Source organism: Arachis ipaensis, chromosome B08, assembly GCF_000816755.2.
Source record: "Arachis ipaensis cultivar K30076 chromosome B08, Araip1.1, whole genome shotgun sequence".
In the NCBI taxonomy this organism is placed as follows: domain Eukaryota; kingdom Viridiplantae; phylum Streptophyta; class Magnoliopsida; order Fabales; family Fabaceae; genus Arachis; species Arachis ipaensis.
In genome coordinates this window covers 15,093,215-15,099,602 of record NC_029792.2, presented here as the reverse complement: position 1 = coordinate 15,099,602, position 6,388 = coordinate 15,093,215, and positions in this window count along the sequence as shown.

Genomic DNA, 6,388 nt, shown 5'->3' with positions numbered 1-6,388 from the left:
AAAACCCAAAACTCACAACTTTAATGTAGTGTGATGAGTGTGGATGAAAGGGTTGAGATACTTTAAAAGAAATTTAAATGCAACTTTGATTTTGTCTCCCTACAGATTCAATTAACTTGAATGAAGTTTTGACTCCTTCTTGTATCTTTAATTTTATCTTCTTCTCTTTCTTCTTTTTTCTTTTTCATTGTCCTTTAAACTCTCACAATAAAAATTTGGCACTTTTACCGTACTGGGAACCCATGGGCCCGGGGTTCTCATTCCGTATATATCTCTTGTTTTTCAGATACAGGTCCAGGTGCTCAGAAGTGAGTTGTGGGTCGTCTGAGAGACGGTGAAGATCTTTATTTCCTCTACTTTGTTTTTTGATTAGAATCTCTCCACCTTTTTTTTGGAAAGTTTATATTATGTATTGAACTCTTTGAATTTGCCTATAGAGGCTCTCATGTTTCCTTCGGGAGAGATTAGGATATACTGTTGTCAACTAATTTCATAATGTACTCTAGCCGACCTACACTTCGCGGGTCGCGACTAGTAGCTACTTACTTATGTTATATATATCTATCTGTTATCTATCTCTTAATCTCCTCTACGCCTTGTCCGTATATTGTTTTCGGCTTCACGGTTTATCTTTTGTTGTTGAAACGTGAGAGATACGTCTTCGCGATTTTATTTCTACTCTTTTCAGGCTTCTCGATTAATACTCCTTTCGAAATTACCTATATTTATTTATTAAAAATCCACCTGAGAGTCGTACCACCGTAATATCATTGACTTATGACTCGAGCATAAGAATTTGAATATTAGGGTGTTACATCTATACCTATGGATTATTTTTCTATTTATGTTTTAAAGTTCTGAAAATTTGAAAATAATGAGGTTTGGCTATTTAAATTAGAATTTTGTCTAATTTTATAATTATTGAATTATTTTCTATATTTAAATTATAAAGTTGGTAGTTATGAAATAATAAGAATTTTATATAATTTGATTTTAAATAATTTAATTTATATCATTTAATACTTTAAGTTTAAAGATAAAGAAAATTAATTATATTACCATGTATTTTCAATTAGAATAATTTATTGAGAATCAATTAGTATTTTTATACAACAAATAATATTTTAAAATAAATTTAGAGATTAAATTAGTTTTTCAAATTAATACTCTATGCTCCAATTTTATTAAAATTATCTTACTTAAAATTAAACCCCAATTCATGCAGAGCAACAATTCTGAAAAAAATTTTGGAAGATGAGAATTTCCTTGAGAGTCTAAAATTTTACCTGGAGACTGATAAATTGGTCACTACCTACAAAGCCAAATTTACAGAAGAGAGGCATAAGAGGAACTACAGTGTGCCCTAGGTGCTGGGAAAAGGAAGAGACAGATTCTCACCTGATCAAAGACTGCATTTGGGCGAGGCATTTCTGTTTTATCTCCCCATTTACGCTCAGAACAGAAACAGCGACCAACACTCCCTTGCAACAATGGATTCAATCGATGCTTAACCTTTTTGGGGGTGAAAGGGGTGGGCTCTTCCTCTGCTGTCTTCACGCAATTTGGATCGGTAGGAATAAACTTATCTTCGATCAGGAACACTCTTCGCCAGAAGCTCTGCTGGAGAAAGCGCACCAAGCCTTCACGGAAGCAACCAAGGCCGATCTACATGTCCCCCTCTCGCAAAGAACACATCCAAGAAGCCAAAGTGCGAGTAAATGGAGGGCTCCAGAGCAAGGAAGATACAAAGTTAATGTAGATGCTGCCATTATAAATGAAAGGAGAGGAGGAGTTAGTGTTGTAATTAGAAACTGGGAAGGGGTGGTTGTGCTTGCTGCCACGTTGTAGGTTGCTACGTCATTTTCAGTTAGAGAGGCAGAAGCATGGGCTATGTTTATGGGCTTGAAATTGGCAGCACAAGGGTGTTTTTTTGGAGGTAGAAGTGGAAGGGGATAATGTTGAAGTAATACAAGCTTTGAAAGCCACACAAACTTTTGCTGGTTCTTTCGGTACTATCATAGCAAATTGTAAAACCCTTTTGAATAGTTTTAGGTTTTACAACTTCATACATGTAAAAAGAAATGGAAATTCAGTAGCACACACTCTTGCTAATTTAGCTCTTAGTAAGCCAAACTTGCTGTGGCTGGAAGAAACCCCTACAATTATTTATAACTTGGTCCACTTTGACATTATGGGCCTCCCTTCGTAATATATATCTTTCCTTCAAAAAAAAAAATTAAACCCAAAATCCCTAATTCCATACACAAACCCTAACACTAATTAAACCACATTTTTCTCCCTATCCCTAATGAAACCCTACGCCGCCTTTCCCCCCTCCAGTAAACAAAAGAAGAAAAAAAAGAGAAAGAAACACCACCCACATTAACACATGAACTCCAGCCAAGCAGAAAGGAAAGAGAGGAGAGGGATCTGCGGGAGAAGGGGAGAGAAGAGTGAGGGCGGCACCGGCGGGCGTCACTGCCGCTGCGCCGTCAGGTCGCACAGAGAAGGGAGAGAGGGAGAGCTGAGGAAGGAGAAGAGAGAGAGAAGACCGCGCTGCTGCCTCGCCGCCGCTCGCCGCGCCGTGTCAAAGGAGATGCGTCGCCGTTTTGAACCCGCGTCGCCATCATTGTCGACTGGGTCAGCTGAGGGAGAGTGATAGAGGAACAAGAGAGCCCACGATGGAGAAAGAAGAGATGCCACCACTGTACCAGACGCCATCGAGCCCACCGAGCAGAAGCCATTCGCCACTGCCAGACCTCCGTCGCCAGTGATTCGCCACCGCTGAAGCTCATCACTGCTGCTGTGACACTGCCGCGGAGAGAGGGAGTGACGTGATTAAAGAGAGGAGGAGGAAGGAGACCTGCGCGTCGTCGAAGCCAGTGTCGCCCAGTCGTCGCCGTTCAGGCCACTGCTAAGTCACCGTCGATGAAGCTTCTGCCACCGCCACGCCTGGCTGTCGCCAGGGTTGCCACCGCCGCGTCTCACCGTCAAAGAAAAGCCTTGCCTACGCTGTTGCCGAATCAGGCCAGATTCACCGATAACCCTGTCTCTTGCTTTCTTGAAACCTGTTCCACTTCTATTCTGTTCCACTGTTCTGATTATTGTTCGTATCTCTGCTGCCTTAATCACTCATATTAATGCTACCGCTGCCAAAACAGATTTCCTGGTTTGATTTCTGCTTCTTGCGGCTCCACCGTTCTATTTTCTATAGCTACAGTGAGTTTTCGATCTAGAACCCTTATAATCATTGTTGTCATATGCTTGTTCTGATTCAATTTTTGATATATGTCCTTGTCTTCATTTTCTTGAAACTGTTTCAGTCACTGTCATTGCAATTAATATTGACACGGTTGTTATAAGAGGCGTCGGGGCTGTTGTTGTTTCCGTGGGGGTTATTGTTGTCACTGTCGCCATGAATTGAAAGAAAAGGGAATTATCACGATAAGTTACGTGGACTCAGCTAACTGAGGTAGGGATTTTTCTTAAAATCTATTTTACATTACAGAGTTGTGATAAATGGATATTGACGCAAAAAGATTTACTTCTGTGATTATATTTGTCTTGTGGATGTGATGGTTTGTTGGATTGGATTATTGGGTGCTTGATTGTGTGAGTGGTGTATGGTTATTGGTAAAAACCGGTTTGAAATGTTATTTACTTGATTATTATGAAAGGTGAATTTTCTTGGTTTTAGAGGTTACTTGGTAATATAAACGAATCGATTTTGAAAATAATTTGAGAGATGAAAATAATTTGATTCTGGGAGCGGTTTGATTTTGAGTTGGTCTGATTTTATAAATGATTTAATATTTGAGCTGGTTTGATTTTAAAAAGAGTTTTATTGTTGGAATTAGTTTGATTTGAAAATAATTTGATATTGGAACTGGTTCAATTCTAGAAAATGTTTGAGATTTGGAAATGGTTGAGAAAAGGTTTGAGAAATGTTTGGATGGGACCCGAAAAGGGTGGCAGTGTCCGAGTTTTAGAGGAGATGCTGCCGAAATTTTATAAAATTGGAAGTTTTATTTGAAATAATTAACTAAAAAGATTTGTTTTTAAACATTATATGTTTTAAAATTGATTTATTTATCAAAGAAAGAATTATGTTTTGAATTGGAATTGTAATTGGGTGGAATAGAAAGAAGAATGATGAGGATTTTCTTTGAAATATGATTTTTTGAATGAATTTGGAAATGAGATTTGGATTGATGAATGATTATGATGTTGAGAATGTTGAGATATGAACTTTGAATTATTCACATGGCTTATGAATTTGAATTATTTGAGATACGAGGTTTCCTGGATAAAGTACCATGGCTTGCCACCACGGGTACCAAGTTGAAAACTCGATACTCTGTTGACCCTACGACGTAAGTGTGACCGGGCACTATATAAATTCCCGATAATGTTACCCCCATTGAGAAATATTGATTATTTGAGAAAAAAACTATGCATAGACTCTTGGGGATGCACGTCGGGGGACAGTCTAAATTCAATTCAGACTTGTCGGGTTGGCTGTATAACCGACAGATGAGCCTCATCATAGGACATGCATGCATCATATGCATTTGTATACTTTGCTTGGGTTTGAACTTGTTTTGGTTTGCCTAATTGCAAAACTATTCTTAACTGCTACTTGAACTACTTGTTGTAACTACTACCTAAACCTGTGCTTTCCTTGTCTGTCTTCCTGTGTTTGGCCTGACGTGCTACATTTGAGAATGAACTTTGATGCTGAATTAATGATTGTGTTGTTTGATTGCGTGGTTTATTTCTGATTGAGATTTTCTTATAAGAAAAGAAAAGGTTTCGGATTTCTGAAAGATTAAACATTGTTTCTTTGAAAAAGTTTTTAAACAATTTCCTATTGGTTTTTAAAAGATTCATAAGGCAATGATAATCACTGAGCTTGAAAATAGTTTTCTTATTAAATATCTTCTTATGACAACTTTGAAACTCCATGGTGAGACCATGTGGTTAGGTTCTCACCCCCTACAGCTTTATCTTTTCAGGAACTGGATGAAGAAGCATTAAGAAGAGTTATATTGTGTTTGGTTAATATGTTGTTGTATTAATTAGATTATTTTCTTTCCTCGTCTTTGTTTTTAAAATTTTGTAAGAGGGATAGGAGTTGTATGTTTCATATATATTATATTATAAGATATTATGTAAGAAGTCTTGTATATGAATCTATGCCTGCTTATTTTTTTTTAAGATAAAGTATTTATTTCCGGTTTTCAAAGAACTCAACGATACGGTGTTGAGTCACAGGCTCCTATTTTAATATTAAGTATATAAAGTAGTAGTAATACTTCTTGCTATCAGAGTGGCGCATCTGGAAGCATTTCATTCTGGTAGTGAGGGTGTCACATTATGGTATCAGAGCAGTCTTTCCTGTAGAGCCTTGGGAATGGACTGATTATGCTTCAATTGTATACTCTGAGAGTCTGTCATGTAGTAGGTCTTGTTTGAATAACGAGAATAGAGCTTTATGAACATGACGGTCTATTGATTAATGCCATTAGTCGTGCATTGCATAATTCCTGGTATTAAGTTTGGCCGGCTTAACACTAGTGAATTATGTATATGTAAGCACTAATGAGTTATCATAGACGATATGCGAGTCATAGATAACGTGAATCACGGGTTTGGGAACGCTAAATAGTAAGTTCTAGAGATTATTTTCGTTTCGACGTATAATTTTTATTTGTGCTTGACATTATCTTTTTCTTTATCAATTGTATTGGAATCTCTAGCCCTTGATTTCTTCTTAAAATGTGTTTTGGACATTTTTCTACCATATCCTGTCATTCATATATATCCTTGTTTGATTATGTTCCTAATTGTTACTTGAATCTTTAAGGAACATTCAAACTTGATACTGTTCATAAATTTAGTATTTGTTGATTTAATCTCCAATTAATTTTGGTGCAATTCATAATCCTTGATTCCTAAATCATTTAAAATCTTAAGAGTCGCGATTCGTAGTAAATTGATTATGTGATTCTATAACTATTGTGTGTCCTGCTCGGATTACAATCTTTGGTTTTGTGTTTCTTCGTAAAAATGATAAAAGCTGACCTTGTTTTGATAAAATGTATCAATTCTAGTAGTTTTCTTCTATAACTCTTATCTTGGAATCTTTTTTAAAAATAGTTCCATTTTAGTTCTTTTTCTATTTGATTCTTATTGTAACCATTATTGGAATTCTAAATACGATAACCTTTGATTTTGTAAGTACTTTCCTAAAAAAAATAATAATAAATAAATAATTTCTTTATATAATTACAACATGCTTCTATCTAAGAGTACTACTTAGTCTTTATTTATCTTTACAAGAATACTTTACTTTAGATTTTTTTATTTGAACATAATTTGATCCTTT